Source organism: Vulpes vulpes, chromosome 6 (genome assembly GCF_048418805.1).
Source record: "Vulpes vulpes isolate BD-2025 chromosome 6, VulVul3, whole genome shotgun sequence".
In the NCBI taxonomy this organism is placed as follows: domain Eukaryota; kingdom Metazoa; phylum Chordata; class Mammalia; order Carnivora; family Canidae; genus Vulpes; species Vulpes vulpes.
Genome location: NC_132785.1, coordinates 25,187,552 through 25,206,506, shown reverse-complemented (window position 1 = coordinate 25,206,506; position 18,955 = coordinate 25,187,552). Strand labels below are relative to the sequence as shown.

At 32.1% G+C, this 18,955-nt stretch overlaps 1 long non-coding RNA gene across 1 annotated transcript in view; it reads left to right on the top strand.

The window, feature by feature from the left end:
• LOC140599294 (uncharacterized) overlaps positions 1-15,575 on the top strand; it is an 89,596-nt gene extending 74,021 nt beyond the window's left edge. The window contains exons 3-4 of the long non-coding RNA XR_012002000.1: positions 13,179-13,251; positions 15,409-15,575. This is a non-coding gene — a long non-coding RNA (uncharacterized lncRNA). The remainder of the gene's footprint in view (positions 1-13,178; positions 13,252-15,408) is intronic.
• Positions 15,576-18,955: the final 3,380 nt, after the last annotated feature.

Here is an 18,955-nt window from a genome sequence, read left to right as displayed (position 1 = left end):
CTCTCTCTCTCTCTCTCTCTGTGACTATCATAAATAAATAAAAATCAAAAATAAAATAAAATAAAATAAATCTGTATGTGTAGACAACCAACAAAATGTCATTGCCTTCTGTACATAATATAGATGGTTTTTGATAAAAAGACAACTTTTTAAAGATAATGCAGTTTTTGCTTTTAGCAGCTGAGGTCTAGTTGGATAGAAATATCTAAACACATGGTATGTATGGTATAATGAGGATAGTGATAGGGATATGATAATGATGTAAAACTGAAGCTATTACATAGAGATTATAAAGTATTTTCACATATTTAAAATATTTGTTAGATATCAATATGAACCTTGATTTTAGCTTTAATTTTAAAGTACTTTTCTATTAAAATTTGCATGATAGATCAATATCATTTGATTATCTCAAAACTCATGCTGGCCAAATATATTGATCCAAATTTTATAATTGATAGAGTACACGAATTGTTCAAATCATATGGGCGGTAGGTTAATGTTTCTGCATATAAACTTAGATCTGATGAATTAAAAGCTATTTTCTTATAAAATGCGAAACATTAACATACAGAGAGTATAGAAACAACTATTATGAGAGATGGCAGTTTTGTATGGTTAAATAAATTCTGACACTTGTCTTAGAATGAGAGGAAGATACCATCATGTTAGGTTACGAAATGTTCCTTTAGGTATCAATATACAGGGAGCTCATAATTAATATCTTTTTATATAAAGGAAATATAAAATAAATTAGAAGTCCTTAGATATTTTTAAGTGTAATTATGTCCAATCAGAAGTTATTTGCAACTGCTTCTTGTTTTTAACTAAATTGTAAGATGAAGACCCTTAAAATGTGCCCACTTCTAGGCAAAAATTTGTAATTTTATAAATAAATATTTCAAGTCATTCCATTATAAAAAAAAAACATTGTTGGTTAGACCAGTTTTGCTCAAATTGAAATAAGTGTTCTTTTACCTAATTAAAATAGTTGATTTTCAATATAAAAATAAATGAAAAGAGCTTTTCACCAAGAGGCACTCACTTAAAATAGTTTTGTGGAGTTAAGTGTGTCCATTTAAAGAAACACTGAAATAAAAGTATAACCTTAATTCTAAGGCATAGCCAAAGGCTAAGAAAAGAAAAGTTTAGTAAATGACTCTTATTAATCTAGCTTTAAAATGGATGAATAATATGTTACAACCTCTCTGACATATGGTGAGGTTTGCAGCAAGTTTGGCATAATGGTTTCACTTAATAAACACCTGATTAGCATTGTTTAACAGGTTTGGAGTGCATGAAAACAGTCAAATAGCAACATTCCGTCTAGTTAATTCCTCATTAGCAGACTCACAGTCAGTGCATTTGACAGATTGTATACCAGTCTTGACACAAGGTGACCTCTTGCTTGGACCTGTTCATCACCTTCAGTCTGTCATAAATGAAGTCAGTATAAATGTCAGAGTGAATGTGACATCACCAGAGACTTCATCTGATGCCTTGAAGGTTATTATTTTCCCAATATTATTATTGTAGACACAGTGAAAATAGATGTAGCTACAAACATAAATGAGAATGATAAACCAGAAAAAAGTATATATATGAAAGCTTTTGATAAATATATTATTATGTTATGTGACCCGTATATAAAATTCAGCAGTATTATTTCAGTTTCTTGACATCAATGTTATTTTGTAAATAATGTTTGAACTACAACCTAAATTGACAGTGGGTTTGGGGTTTAGAAGATGAATAGTAAGCTCAACTAATTATTAATAATGTTCTTTCTATTTAATATACCATAGCAATATCTTTTCTTCATAGTCTTCTTTTTCTTAATGAAAGAAAACCAAACATTGAAATAAGGTTGAAGAATTGATCTGGATTAAAAACTGTAAATATGAAGAAAGCTTTTGAGGAACATGTTTTACAAGAAAAATCTTTGATTGTTAGATCATTGAACATTTGTAAATTCAACATTTCAATGAGAAAATTCTCCAAATTCCGAGGAAATACTCATTTACCATTTTTGTCATCTTTGATAAATTATCTCTACTAAAGAGCCCCTTTGAATCACAAAATCAATTATACAATTGTACAACATTTATATTCTTCTCCTTGACAAGAAGAAATTGAACCAGTTTCAATTTATCTGAACGAAGCCTTGATTAATGCAATGTTATTATAAACAAAACAAAATAGGTATAATGCATTCTTGCTTTTTCCATCCCTTTGTAAATATTTATATTACTCTAAAACTTAAAACCTAAAATGTCTTAAAATCAGAGGGTACATATTGCAAAGAAAGAAAATAATCATTTGATAAAGGCCAATTTTAGTGCATAGAAAGAATTATGTTCTCTATTGATTTGGAACTTTTTTAAGTATCAAAAAAAATTAAAAATCTTGTTTTCTTTGTAAGAAACAACTTTTAAGGCATGGTCATAAACAAGACAAATTTTAAAAACCTTATATTTTATAGAGATTATTTTAAATTATATTTTACACGAAGGCTTTTTCTAGCCTTATGTTTACAATTTTAAATAAAACGGTTATAATTATAATTGATTATAATAATTGGGATAAACAGTTGCTGAGTATCGTTTATATCCTCTTTTATTGTGTGTGTCTTATTTAATTGGATATATTTTCTGATGCACTAATTTTGGGGAATTTAGCAAAGAAATCACAGTAACCAAGGAAGATAATTCCAAGAATGTATGAAGAAATTGAGTTAGTCTAACTCACTTTAGGTTTGAATTGATTCCATACATCAGTTTCTCCTTGTAAGCTAGGCCTTTAATACCTTACCATATCAACTCTTGGTATAGATCTTGAGGTCTTCAACAGGGGAGGAAAGTGAAGATCAAAAATATTAAGCAGCTTGCCCAAAGTCCTGCAGCTAGTAAATAAGAAGCTGAGATTTTAAATTGAGCTCTGTTATTTCAAGTCATAGCTAGAGTACACCTAGTCATTGGTACCATCCTGTTACAACTCCATGACACATTGCTTCCACATCTCCTTCATAGCTCATTCTGTGCTACAAATTTTTTTGTCTGTTTACTGTATATTTTTCTTTCAATAGTAGTCTTTCTATAATTGCTTCTTTGCTAGGTTTACATGCATAAAATATATACATATATAGTTATAAATGTAGATTTATTTTCTAAATTTTATATGTATAAAATATATATAAAACAAATGTAGATTTATTTTCTAAATTTAATTTCTAAATTTTATGTTTTTATCTTATTTATAATTTGTAAATGTCTTCCATTGAATCAACATCTTTCATTGTCATAATTAATTAGGTGTAGTCCATTTTCCTTTTATCCCCAAACTAATTGCAAGTGATTCAATATACTGGTATACAATTTTCTTAATAATCTATGATTTATCACTTCAGGGGCAGCTGATCTATAAATGCTCATTTTTTCAAGTACAATATTCCCTTATCTGCCTTTGTCAAATGTCATTCTTGAATGCTTTTCATTATTTTCTAATTGTCCAAATGTATTTTGTACATTTTTATTGTCAAGGTTTACCTGAAGCAGGGAGTTCAGAATATGAAGCAATGCAGATCCATTAATAATTTTATACACCCTTTATTAATTGTCTTTATTGTCATGTTAGTAGTTATTTCCTAAAAATCAAGAGAAATTTATACTTAAAAATCTCTTAAAACTCACCTTTTAAATGCTTCCCCAATTTCTTGTGAAATTGAATGAAAATAGGCAAATCCCCTTTTGTATTTGTTATAAGAAATGGACATTTTAAAAATAGAACTTCAAGAATTGGCTTCATTGTGCTGATACTAGCGAGAAGCTTAAGGGAAAGAGAGCAAACTGTCTTGTTGATATTAAGTAAATTTTCTTAGAGATAATCTACTGTATTGGTTTCCATCATTATAGTCCTTGTCATAGCTTCATTTACTTTGGAACTTTGGATGACAATATTTAAGAATTAAGCACAAACCAAAATAAACAGACATCTCCCCTAAAATAAAACCACACAAACCTTTTTGGTAAAATTACTCTCTGCTTTCCCTTATTTTTCAGGAAAACTTGAGAGGCCACCCCTGACCTAGAGAAGATAGCCACTCCTGTCCCCTAACTTTGTATAAACTCAGAGTTATTTTACAATTTTGTTATTTATTCCAGAATAACAATAAAATCTCAAGCTTGTTTTAGACTATAGGCTTGTTCCTTATTTCTTCCAGTCATTATTCTGGTATTTTTGGTGTATCTGATCCATGTTTCTTGTGCTGATCAGATCTGGGCAGAATTAATCAAATATCTTGGTCCATTCTTAGTCTCCCTCTCCATTCTCTTTCCTTCTTACTTTTTTTCTTTGTGTTTTTTATCTTCCTTGTAAAATTAGAGGCTATGGTATAGAATTACTTTGATTTTTTCCCCCTTGGGTTCAGTATTAGGACCTGTATATAAACTAGAATGCATATTGTTGCTTTAATCACTAAACTAAATTTTATTTAAAATGCTCACTTTGCTTATTTTCTTAGGTATCATTTGGTTAAATTAGGGCCCCAGAACGTTTTTATGAAGGTTGTATCTCCTCAATTTATGGGCTGACTAAATACAAACCATTGGATTTCCGTTTGCCAAGAAATTACATAGGACTTCAGTAGTTGCTTTAGGAAAATTGCACAAAACATTTGCGAAATTTGGATGATTCACATGTTTGAAAAATACTAAGTTCAAAAAATTTTGGCAGAGACGTATGTGGAAAGGCCTTTGAAATGAGGTGAACCATTTCTGAATCTTATGATTGTACAGACTGAGCCATTTATGGCAGGATGTGTATAATGCATCATGAGTATTATGAAATATTACTCATTTCTAATTCATTACAAAAATACTTTCCTAAACTTGCATATGTGATGGATGGCAAGAAACCAGGTATTCACATCTAATTATAAAGGTTTTTCTTTGTGCTAAAATGGACTCTATTTATCTATCAGTGCAATCAATCCATGCATTTTTCTTTATGTCTGTCACCGTACTACCTAAGCACTTAGCAAAGAGATTAAATTAGCCAAAAAGTGTGGAGTGGGATGTTTTCCTTGTCTTTACTACATTTATCTAAGCCAACCTAAAGCTAAGCAGACTGTGACTAATATTGGAAGCCTTATTCTTATCGCAGACAGAGTTGTTTTCATTCTTGTTATTATTAATTGGTTGAATGCCAACAATATATTCAGCACAGGACATAATTGCACAATATGTTCTTTTTCCTCCAACCTAGAAAGGAATCAACTGCTTTCATCTACTAACACTGATGCCAGAGTGACGAATGCCTCTTGATAACCCCAGTTTCCTATTTTGCCTCTCTTCGTGGACCTACTTCCCTCACAATTTTCTTTACAAAAGAAACCCATTAGTTGTTTCTTAATTTTATTAGCAAAAGATTTTAGGGGGAAAACGCATAACTATTCTCTTTTTCTAATTATATTTTACTTTTTCAGGGCTTTTAAAAATTATTTTTAATTTCATAATTGAACATAGACTGTTATTAGTATTAGGTGTAGAATATAGTGATTCAACAATTCTGTACATTACTCAGTGTCAAATGTTGAGGCATAAAGAGCATATATATTTGTCTGAAGGTAATATGCACTTGCAGTTTCTAGTGATACATGTCTGAAAAAACATTAATATACGTATTTAACTCAAAATGTATCTATGATATATGTTAAAAAGGTATAGATTATGGATATAAATTTTGTTTCTGATACCCCATACATACCATAAGATCTTCAGAGATCAATGTTCATATATCCCTTTTTCTCAAAGAAGTTATTATTATTAATATTTTATATATTTCACTCTGATTCTGTGTTCATACTCTAAGAAAGAAAAGGCTATTTTTATTTCTTTTGGTTTAGTTTCAGAGCTGCTTTCCTGGAAGGACTCATGGGTTTTTGTTTTTTGTCTTTATTTAAGCTATGTAACTTCTTGAGAATTGTACTTATTACATGTAAAACAGATTTGTTAAAAGTAGGAAAGATGTATTACATTTGTTTCATTTATATACACAAATATTACTTTAAACAATTTCATATTGACTGTACATGGTCCTGGCCCTTAGTAAATTGAAATTTTACTTTCCTTCTACATATTAAATTTAGTCAAGTGGAAATTCAAGCTGGGTGGATTCACAGGGAGTCAGTGGCTACCAAATTTAGGAGATGGGAACTATGAATAGGATCAGAAAGGCAAACTTTACATTAGATAGAAATTCATGAGTCAGGAAGATACTCCTGAAGATTTGGCTCCAAATCTGATACCCTGGTACAGTACAGGACCTGGAAGAGGCCCCATAAAGGAATTGGTGCAATAGCATATATTATTGAGCAAAACACAATTTCTAATTTTAATATATTGTAGTGACTTGAAGATGAAGCACAAAGGAGGAACTGAGTGAAAACATTCAATGAGAGTTTTATAATAGGAAATCTGTAAAAGAAACTATAATATATGACAGAAAATATAAAGTAATATAAAATTACTAATTGCCATAGAAGTTCAAGAAGAACATAAATCACTTAGCTGGCATAATCATAGAACTCATCTACTTAAACTGGGCTGATAGGAAGAAATGAGTTTTAGCAAGTAATAATGTTTGTTACTTTCTATGACTGCAATAAAATTGATTTTTAGGTGAAGTTTTCCTAAGATTGCAAAGATAATTCTCCAGCTTAAATTAGGAATAACAAAATCATGTAAAAAACTTAATTTGGGGAAGAAAATCTACTCAGTGTTTTATGCAGGTAAACAGGAATTAGAATCTAAAGGATGCCAAAATATAAATCTTTCGTATCTCCATATTTTATATAAATTTCAGCATTTCACACAAATTCTGAATCATTGAGACATAAAAACATAAAAAATAGCATTTCTTATCTATTTCAGTACTTAGATCGGTTTTATTTTTTATAAGTTCTTTAATTGAAGTAGAAGTTTAATCATCAGAAGTTTTATGCTTGGAGTCCTAGTATCCTTCTTCAGAAATTGTTTTATTATACTTCTATTTTATAGTATTTTTCAGTAGAGGGGAAACCAAGGAACATGAGCATTAGATTAATATTAAGTGCTTAGAAATTCTGGTCTATAAATCTTTAATTTTTAAAAACATTAGAAGTTTATCATGATCATTAAAATCTTGGGCAGATGCAGAAGTCATAAGAGAGAGACTCCCACAAAACTATGAAGAAACCCAGACGGGAGATGATCTGTCATCCTTGACTTCTAAAAAATGATGGTCATCTACCAATTTGCCAATTACCAGATTGGAAAAAAAAAAAAAAGAGGATTTTAGGGTAGTTTTATGGGCCAGGCCCTGCAGTGGTACACATCACTTTCGTTCCTGCTCCTTAAGGCTAAGAGGTCAGTCACAGGTCTATACCTGCACATTTGGCTTAGAAATAGGGCTAGCTGGGTATTCAAGTTGAAGGGGAAAATATGTAGATTTTGTGACAACAAGCATTCTCTTTTTTCGGCCACTTTCATGATAACTAAAATATATGCCTAGTTTCCCACACAGAAAAATCAATCACCTAGTCTCTGAGGAAGTTAATACAAAGTGAATAACTGCATACAGCTCAAAATCCAGAATCTCCATAATTCCTCATGGCTGAAGATCCATAAGCTAGACCAGTTACCTGCCTCCATTTCCCTCCTAACACACAACTGAGGAACAAATATGGAAAAGTGCATACACAGTAAACTATATGTGTTCCATTTTGAAACAAGGAATAATAAGAGTCATAAAATTGTGCTGGACACATAGCCTCCTGGCATTGTGAAGACCTTTTCTTTCCCAGAGAACATTCCTTTGTTGTACCCAGATTCTGCTGTAGTATAAATTCTCTTACCAGTTTTTCTCTTTTGTCCCCTAGTTCCTGCCTACTTGGAGGTCCTATCTCATCCATTGCCTCCTAACAGCCACATCTGACGTAGGTACTGGGCATGTGTTCTCCTTGAGGGCCTCACAGCTTACATGATCTGCTTTCTTCTGATGAGAGTTTGCAAATCAAAACTTGATTTGGTTTGCCCACACAGGCTTTCTCAGCACACAGTCAAGGAAATACACTCCCCCCCCCCCCCCCCCCCCGGTATCTGGAATGCTTTTGACCAATTTGCTTCAAGGCAGTTCCTGGACCTATGAACAGACCCAAAGCATTTTACTTGGCCTCGTTCTTAAATACGACTTCTTTGCTTATCTCTCTCTCCTCATCCTGGTGAAACATGGGTAAGAGATTTTAATGGGAAGGTACCAATTTCCACTAAGCATCTGATCTTTGCTCAAGGGGTGGATTCCTGTTTACTTTTTAAGTTGAGAGGTCTTTATGGAATTTGTAAAGTGTATAAATTTGTTATATCTATTTATTTAGATATAAATATCTAAATATTTAGATATTTATATCTAAATATAAGTATATATTATATATATTATAAGTATATATATATATAAGTATATATATATAAGTATATATAAGTATATATTATATATATATATTATATATATATATATTATATATATATTAGATATATTATATATAATATATCTAAATATTCTTTAGACTTATATCCTACTATTTAGAATCCAGAGCTGCTGATTCTTCTAACCCTGAGAGTTTCCAGTTTTGTGACTATTCTTTGTTCCCTTTCATTTTTGTTTGCAATCTGGTCAATTCTTTTTTTAAATCATTTCTTTCTTGCAATATTTTGCTAAAAACAAGAAAGAATGATAGATAATACCATTTTGACTCTTACGAACATTTTCCTCTAGAGCCACAGATTTGGTAAGTACTTGTCCTTCTTTCAAATTGTTAGTAGCAATAGTTACACCAGGTGTTATGCAAAAGTACAGCAAACCTCTCAAGCTTTCCAGTCTACTATGTGATCTTGTTGTCTGCTGCCTGCCTTTCAAAGCACGACATAATTCAACATTGATTGTTTTTACAACAATATATTCTATTTAAGGTACAAACTTCTGTATCAGTCAAAATAATGATAGCAATTCTTACATATAATAGGTAAAAATAATAGCTCAAATATTGTGAGTTTATTTCTTGCTGATATAATAGTTCTAAGTGAGCAAAAAAGACAGCAGGGCCAGGCAATTCTCCTCCACACTATCAATCAGGAACTTACAAAGGTAGATGTTAGGCCATTTCCAACATTTGTCTTCATATTTTATTTTGGTAATCTTTACGGCAGCCAGCTGGAAAGGAAACAGAGCATGGATAAGAACATAGGGAAATCTGTGGTAGCCCTGAAATTGGTATACATCACTTTTCACAGTCTATTGGCTAGATCTCAGGCACATGGTCATACTTTACCATCAGTGACTTTGGAAAATGTAGTCTAGCTCTGTCCCCTGGCAAAATTTGTGATCAGTCTTAGATATATGGTGAATTAAGTGAAACTTGGACTCTAGCCTGTCTGCCAACAACTTATTTCATAATAAATCTGTGAATTATAAAACTCAAAAGCAAAATAAATACCTTGTAGTAGACCATATCAAGTAGTTATACTCACTAGTTTGTGGAACTATACAAAAATTATCAGTCTTATTTCCAAGTTATTGTATAAATGTGGTAGCACGCTCTGTCATTTCCATCAGCACATTATAAAACATCAATAAACAGTGATTTAGTGGTAGATTGCAGTAACTTCCAGGCCTCTAGCACTTTAGGTTTTACTACTCCCTGAAATAATTAAAACTTACTGAAGTAAAGTGTATTGGCTTTCTATTCAAGCCATCATCAACTTTTGAACATATCCATATTTCCTTAGGAAGAAACCTCTTCCTTCTCAAGCTCCTTAGGTGTATAGGCTGAAAAAATTATTCTTTAATATGTGGTCCTTTTATTGCAGGGAGAGCATTGCCTATAATTTTAAGATAGTTGAATAGATTGCAATTTCAATTTAGATATTAGAGGAAAACCTTCATTATAGCAATGAACTCTCATTCTGTTGGTATAAAGGATGTCCCTGGCAAATTATACTTTTTCCTCCATTAAAATGATTCTGAAAACTTCCAGACTGGTGGAAAGCACTATTCTGTTGCAGTTGATATGAAATGGGCTTTTTAAAGTGCCATTTTTCTGCTTAACAAAATCAATAGTCTTTATTATATACAATAAGCATAACCTGCTGCCATTTCCCAGATCAATAAAATCTCCTCTTCCTTTTTGATATTCAAGTGCCTTAGAGACAATGTAGCCATTTGAATATTAATTCTGCTAGTGGAGCCTATGTCTTTATTAACTCTTAAGTCAGCAACCTGTATCTAAATTTCTATTGAAAGTAAAATGGTAAGCCTATTTGGAAAAAAAAAGTCATAGATATTAAATATTTACCATGTTCACTTGATCCAAAGCTGTGTGTGTGTGTGTGTTGAGATCATTATAGAGGTTCCACTTGTTGATAATCAGAAGTGGTATTCCTGGTTGCTTGCTTTGGACATGATAATCAACCACCCCTTCATTTAGATCGACTAAACAAAATGCATTCTGGATTCATTACTTTTTCCTCTTAAAGATCATTTCTTAATTACAGCTTCTATGTCACTGTTACAGAGTAGGGTACAGTATGGACAATACTAATATGTGAATTCAAACACTTGCTAGCTTCATTCAGGTCAGAGAAAAACTCCATCGCTTTGTTTTTCTCTTATTTACAGAGCTCACCAGCTTATTTATATTGTTTGCATTTCAAAAAAACAGGATGTGTGTTAAGTTAAAGGAATTAGCTAAATATATTCTATTAAAATACTACACAGGATTTCTCACTCATGTTTCCTCAAAGAAAACATTTGGTCTTTGCAGCATATATGTATTCTTGAATTCTTTTATGCTGGAATACTTTCTTTCTTAGCAAGATTCCAAATTCACTCATTTGAAATGTATCCGATGTGTAAGTATATGACATTTAAAATTAAATGTGTTGTTTTTTAGGTCTGATAAATAATGTAAAAAAGCAGTCTAGTAAATTTAATGTGTAGATGAATAAAGTGAGATGTATAGGGACTAGGTGACTTATTGATGATCAGTTACTTTAGAAGACAAGGACTAGAAAATATCTCCTCTGTATCTCAAGCTGATACATTTTATATCATCAGATATATTTTTTATGGAAAACATATTCACCATATAGAAAATAACCCTTCTCTAGAAATGTATTGTTGAACATTCCTGTTCAAGTTTAGAGCCACCTGACAGATGGACACAGGAAATAGATTGCTGGATGTAGAATTACTAGCATTACAATAAATTCAAGTTGGATGTATGTTTTTAATACGGATTTAAATGAGTTAATAATTTCTATGGCTCCTAAATAATATTTTCGTACCAAATATGGCATTAGTGTCTACATTTTAACATCATAATTTTCATTTTATAAAGAATCAAAGTATGGTAATGAAGCTTTCAACTAAAGAACCTTTTGAAATGTGGGGAAGGAATATTTGACATTGTCTCAGTTATTCGGGGATGCTATTGTTACTTAATATCTGAGTGCTGAGTGATAATGTCCTCCAGTGCTTGAGTCATTCCCATATATAAATAAGATACTAGTTGAGAACCAGATGTGAAAGGAAGCAGCTTTTTTTTTTTTTTTTTTTTGAAATGCTCACTTAAGGCCAGAGTGAGGAAGTCATATGTTAGGCCTATCCACTCAGGGCAGAGTACAAAGGTAGGTGCTCCCTATCTCATGGCAGGGAGATCCAAAATGATGAGAAAGACATGAGTGGAAATGAGAGTATCTGCCCATGCCAAATTCACCAGTCAGGTCATGAATATATGACTGGAAGCTCTGTTGTTCGTCCTCTGGAGAACAGTGGAAAGAAGTAGCTTTTTATATTTGTCTTTTCTTCATTCTTTTTGCACCCTTTTTCTTTTTTTCCTAGCCCCTCCCTGTCTTGCCCTATCTCTGCATTTTAGTGATCATAAAATATTTGTTCTTATGAGGAATTGCAAAATAAATAAGCTCTCATAGATTGCTAACCTTAACCATGATTGATATTTCTGGGGGCCTATATTGGTGATGCCTTAGCCATTTGCTAATCTTCAGTGCCATAGCATTGGAGAATAAAGATTTAAACTATATCATTAACAAACATAAGGAGAAATGGACAATATAAGAAGGGAAAGGGACAATTATTGAAAATCTTTAAATGCCTTTATATTTTGTAACGTGAAAATAGAAATCTGAACTTGTGTATCGCATTTAGGTGAGCCACAAAAAAGCATTAGAGGCAATGTATCAAATATTCATTGAATGTAGGGTATCACTGCCATGCAATAAGCATGTATGATAAATTGGCAAAAGAAAGTGCATGCTTAACAATATGATTGAGAGAAACTAAGTTTATTAGATTTTGTACTATTGTAATAGGTTAGATTGTCTCTAGTCTTTATTTGGTTCTATCATTTGCTTTACCATTACCATTAAATATGAAAACCCCACCATAACAAATGTTCCTGAGTACATAATCAAAAAGTTTTATTTCATTTTAGTCTCTGAACAGAAGCCACCATGATTTCACCGAAACAAGTATTAGCACCCTTTTAAGCATGTTAAGGAGAACAAGAAAAAAAAAATCCTGAACTTCCACCTAAGTGTTCCATTATTGTCCAATTGTGGAAGTCTAAAAAGTAAAAGTACTTCTTTATAAACTTGAATGAACCTTGTTCTAAAGAATCAGTAGAGGAGGAAGTTGCAAAAGAATTTTCTTCAGAGTATTGCAAAAATTTGAATCTCCTTAATATTGTTAAGCTTTATAAATTAGATAGTGATAAATAGTGTGTGTGTGTGTGTGTGTGTGTGTGTGTGTGTGTGTGTGTGGTGTGTGGCCTCATTTAATCCACAGAATAGTTGGAGGCAGAGGTTGTTATCTCCACTTACAGAGAAGAATCTAAGAGTCATAGAGTTTAAATAATTTTCTTAGTGTCATTAAAAATAGTCAATATTGAAGAGAGAAATCTAATCCAAGTTTACCTGATTCCAAAGTCAGAATTCCTAGCTGTTTTCCACTGACCTCTGTAGCCTAAAACTGAAGAAGCCTTGAATAATAGTCATTAGGCAGATATGAACACAAAAAATAAAGCTAATTTTCAGAATAGTATTTTTTTTTTTATTTTTTTTTTTTTACAGGGAACAAAACAAAGGAAACATGTAGTTGATATCTGGGGTGGGGGAGAGACAAACAGTTACTCCTATTGATATGGTATGTAAGTTCCTTATTCTACCTTCTTATAGGAAAAACAACATTACCTTTAAAATATAACCTATAAATTTTCATTGGAAATTAGGGTCAAGACAATATATTTTTTATTAATTTCAGTACCTATGATTATTCATTATTAAAGCTAAAGATCATTCTTGTTAATTCATAATACATCTAATGCTATGAATGAGTTATACTAATTCATCTACAATGAAATTAATGATTGGTATTTTTTTGCATTTTAATAACTACTTTTAGTTTGATAAAAAAATAAAATTGCCTTTCATTAAAACCCCTCTGCCATATCTCTATTTCAATAATAAATCTATTTTGCAATCACAATTTTTCAAGTTTGGAACATTGATTTATTCAGCTAACAATGTATTCAGGTGATTGTGAAAAGAAGAGAAACACACTAATATACGTTTTGTAAAAACAGATATGATTAACAATGTGGACTTATTTTGTTAACAATATGCTATGCTCTACTGTTAAATATGATATAATTTACTAATATGTGCTCTTGAGCTGTAGAGAGAGGAAAAAAGAACCAATACATGTACCTTTTCTGATCTGAAAACTGCATGTATACTATTTTAACTCTTACAATACTCTTAGGGAAATAATTATTAGTGTTTTCTTAGACGTAGAAAGTGAATTAATATTTAACTTACCTAAAAGGCAATGATGGAAAGTATTGGCAGTAGAATTGGAACAGTTAGGCTAAGCCTTTCGAACTTGTTCACTATATTACATCAATTGTGCCCTTCTTCCCAACTTCCCTGTCCTATCACCTCCATAATTGGGCCTTTCTTAAAATCCGTATATCAAATAAGTTAAAGTGTGGCCTTAGGAATCAAATAGACCTGGGGATGAATTTCAGATGCAACTAGCTGTGCAACTTTGGGAGAAACTATTTAACGGTTCTTAGTCTTAGCTTTCATACTAGTAAAATAATGACAGTAATAACTACTAAAGAGGATCATTCTGTGTATTAAGGATAATAAATATAAACCACTTAGAATTTTTCCCTACATTTTTGGTATTTAATAAATTATGTTGAATATGTTAATGTAGGGTAAAAGAAGATAATTGATTTTTATTTTTATTTTTTTTAAATTTTTTATTTATTTATGATAGTCACAGAGAGAGAAAGAGAGAGAGAGAAGCAGAGACACAGGCAGAGAGAGAAGCAGGCTCCATGCACCTGGAGCCTGATGTGGGATTCCATCCTGGGTCTTTAGGATCGCACCCTGGGCCAAAGGCAGGCGCTAAACCGCTGCGCCACCCAGGGATCCCAGATAATTGATTTTTTAAAAAAAGGACAACTGTTGTATCACAGTTCATTGCAGTAATTGAAACAACAATGAAACAACTCTAGATATTTTGGGTGGAATGGAAGTTAAAATGGGGTATTTGGTTGTTTACAAAATTTTTGGAAGAGTTAGAAAAGAAATACATTTAAGCATACCCTGCAGTCAAGGGGCTGAGCTACCAGAATTGATGTTGCAGTTGTCACTAATCCTATCGTTTAATCAACTGCCTCTTGACACTGAGAGTCCACTACTCATAATTTGGAACACAGAATATGGCCCCTCCTCACCCATTCGTCCATGATCTCATTTGCTAGAATAGCTGTTGGAAGACGCCTGGCCTCAGCTTTACTACTGTCTTCAATTCTGTCTTACTTGGAAAAACCTAACAACAGGAGAATACAAGGAAAAAAGGACATGTTAGTGAAGTAGCAATGACCAAAAGATAGGTGGTAGACCTGAGGATACTATTAAGTTAGGTTTACAATTTGATCAAACCTAATCTTAAAGCTCTCAGTAGTATTGTCTCACTTCTTATTTCTTTTTTTTTTTTTTTTCACTTCTTATTTCTAATTGTTACTTCCCCAAACTCCAACTATATGTTTATACATTGACTGCAATGGAAGTCTTTAACAGGTTGTTGATAAGTGTGTCACATTCAAATTTTCTAATACTGGGAGCTGAATTTTCGATGGCTCACACCTCTGTGTATTTTAACTTAAAAAATAATTTGTCTATTGTCATATATTGCCAAATCACAAATCAGATTAGAGCAAAGCATGACTACTTCAAACAAACAAAAATTGTACTTGCTATTCTTTAAGTTAATTTGTTTCTTTTCCAGAATCGGAAATGTATGTCTGGGTAGCCCGGATGGCTGGCTCAGTGGTTTAGCTCTGCCTTCAGCCCAGGGCCTGATCCTGGAGTCACGGGATCGAGTCCTGCACCGGGCTTCCTGCATGGAGCCTGCTTCTCCCTCTGCCTTTGTCTCTGTCTCTGTCTCTTTCTCTCTCTCTGTGTCTCATGAATAAATAAATAAACTCTAAAAAAAAAAAAAGAAAGAAATGTATGTCTTTTTGTGATTCTTTTTTAAGGCAGGTCTTTTAGTAGGGACAAACTCCGACGATATTCATTTCATCATGATTACATTTTTTGTTCAGAATCTTAGCAGCTTACAGGAACACCAAACATTTAGTCTTTGCAATTTAGTTTGCAGATATCACTATGTATTAATGATTGCCTTTTTTTATATTTTGTTCTTTTTCAAGGTATTAAAGCAGTCAGAAGTACATTCTGTTTAGGTTTTCATTTCTAAGACCTAAGAGAGGTATAATCAACGGAGATATTTTTGTTCTATCTGAAAAAATGCATGTTGTTAAGCCTAAACATAGGTGATTGTGCTTTGATGCCATGGAAATATAAAAGAAAGTGAGATATCAATATTTATAAAGCAAACACCTTGAGAAACATAATCCTGAAAAATGTTGCGGTTATTTGACTAATTTTGACAATTTGTCCTTTGAATTGTCTTTTCTTCTTGTTGATGGTCAGCACTTTTTCTGGACTGCTAACACAAGGGATTCTTTTAAATATCTTTTGCAGCCACTTTACACAACTTAAGTCAATTACACTTAACCATTTAATTTTTAGTAAAGAGAGATATAATCCTTAAATACCTTTACTCAAGGATTGGTGATGCTAATTTCCTTTTTTTTTCTTCTTCTTCTTCTCTCCTTCCTCCTCCTCCATCACCATCTTAATAGGTACTATTTGAATACTCATTATTAGGTCAGGAACTAAACACAAATTTTGTTCAATTCTCAGAACAAACCATGATTTTATTTTCCCCCTTTTAATGATGAAGAAACTGAGTCATGACTTTCCTTCACTAGATTTATTTCCTCATTTTCATACATACACAGCTTAAGATAAATAATCTTAAAAAAAAAAAAAGGATAACTCCCTTGAACCACATTTCCCACTGTTTCCTCTGCTGATAGATTTTACCAGAGAGAACTGTCAGGCATATTCCTCAAAGACCGCTCTTTTTTCCCATTTCAGTTTGAATAAAAATGAAATGTGTTACCTTGAGGATAAGGCCCATTGGAATCCACATGTTAAACATTACAACCATGTGTGCTGACACATATTAAATGTTTACTGCAAGTCAGAATTGTCCTCTTCACTGCTGTTTGATCACAGCATGTTTTTTTTTACCTCCTCTTTCCCATGCCCTCTTCTGGCCACATTGGCCTTCCTCTGTCTCTCTTAAATACCCACTCCTTTCTCTGAGCACTTTTATATCTCAATTCCCTGCACCTGGGATGTCATTCAGCGATTTTCACATTTTTGCTCATGACTGCTTTCTGTCTTGGCTTAATGGTAACTTCCGCAGAGGCCATCTCTGCTCTCTCCATCCAAACTCTACCTTGTTACAATGTTTTGTTTTCACAGTATCCTTTCCCACTACTGAAGTTATCTTATTATTTTATGTTACCCGTCTCCCTTGGTTATTATGGAAGTTCCATAGGAAAAGAGACTATATAGTACAATATTGAACAATACACAGAATTTTTTTTAATCTAATGGCATATTTCACCATTAAGTATATAATTATCCAAAAATATTTCTTTTGATATTTATAGAATTCAAAGGAAATAATTCTGTTTAATATCAAATAAATTCAATGTTATTTTGTTTTGTGTATTGTGCTCATATACATATACATGGAAGAAACCATGCCAAGACATTTTATCTTCATTTTTTTTTTTTTTTAAGAAAAAGAGTACATACAAGCAGGGGTGGGGGTTGGGAGAAGTAAGCAGGCTCCACACCCAACACAGAGCATGATATGGGGCTCAGTCTCACACTCTTCTATCATGACCTTGAGCTGAAATCAAGAGTCAGATGCTTAACCTACTGAGCCACCCAGGCGTCCCTTATCCTCAAATTGTACCTTCCAATTTCTATTGCAACATTCACCATAAGGCATTATATTTTTTTTTCCCCCCAAAGTGTGAGGTTCATCTTCTGCTACAGATTTTGCCCAAACACACTTTTATCTATGAAGCTGATGCATGTGACTATACAAATTGATTAGAGTACAAAATTAGAAAATTATAAACATAAAGAGCTATAAACTAGTATAATATTTAAGTGATATAATCATTACAATTATACTCTCTGGAAACTGGGTTATAGGGTTAATGTTATGACTATTGAAATAGAAACTGGCACAATATTCATTTGTTCATTAATTAGAAGTAGAAACTTAACATGCAACTGCAGTTTACAATCATTTTAATAGATTGCATGTTAAGGCAGAAGCTTTAGGGTTCTTTTGTAACTATTTTGCCTGAAATTTTGAAAAGCAATTACTATGAACATTGTAATTGTAATCCATATCAACTTTCCTGTAGGTAATTGTTTTTGCCTTTGTATTTATAAAGCATCTTTAAGAGTTGTAAAAATTTATATACATGCCACTCTATTCATCCTTTTGGAACTCTATAGATAGTCTTCTATTTATTTCCTTTGAATACACAAGTGAACTTTTCAAAGAATTCTTTTGTAACATGCTAAAATTTGTTTTAATTTTTTGTTGATAAAGAACTAAATGTTTCATGAGCATGAAGTATATAGCATTTTATATCTACTTTTATGGTGTCAATAGCATTTATTTTACAAGACAAAATTTTGCAGCCACCATTTTTATTACAAAAGTGGGAATGAAAATTTTACCATTATTTTGTTTTATTGTCTTACCTTGAAGATAGTATTAGGCTTAACTCCTTGAAGGTCTTCAATAAGGACTTGCAAAAGGAGGTGGTTATTTACCTTTCAAGCAAACCAACACAACAAGTTTTAAGTGTTCGCCAAGGTATAAATAAATATCCACAGGAGAAGTAAAGTTCTTAGTTATAACTGCAGGTACTCAAAAGTTCTCGTAAACAGCCAAATTCCTCAGGGATTGTCTTTGTAAATATTAGGCTCTGCAAACAGCACCTTAAGAAATTGATGTATAAGTTTCGTTCTCTGGAAAACTATTCAGTATAAATCTTATACCGCCAGTCTAAACAGACTACATTTTTGTTGGACTTAATAATCTCTAAATTGATACCTGTATTGAAGGTCACCATAATTGTACAAAGTTGGACATTTATTTATAAAATTCCTTAGACTAATTAATTTTAAACAAGCAACCATAAAATAAGTGCATTTATATAATATAGTAGTATTAATTTAGTCTAGGTCTTAAAAGTATATAAATGTTTCAAGAAAAAAATGCCTACCATGTACTTTTTCTCACCCTAGATTACCTAGATAATTAATAGTTTATAAACTTTCATGGTAGGGGGGACAAAATTTTCCTCCAAATGGAAATAAATCAA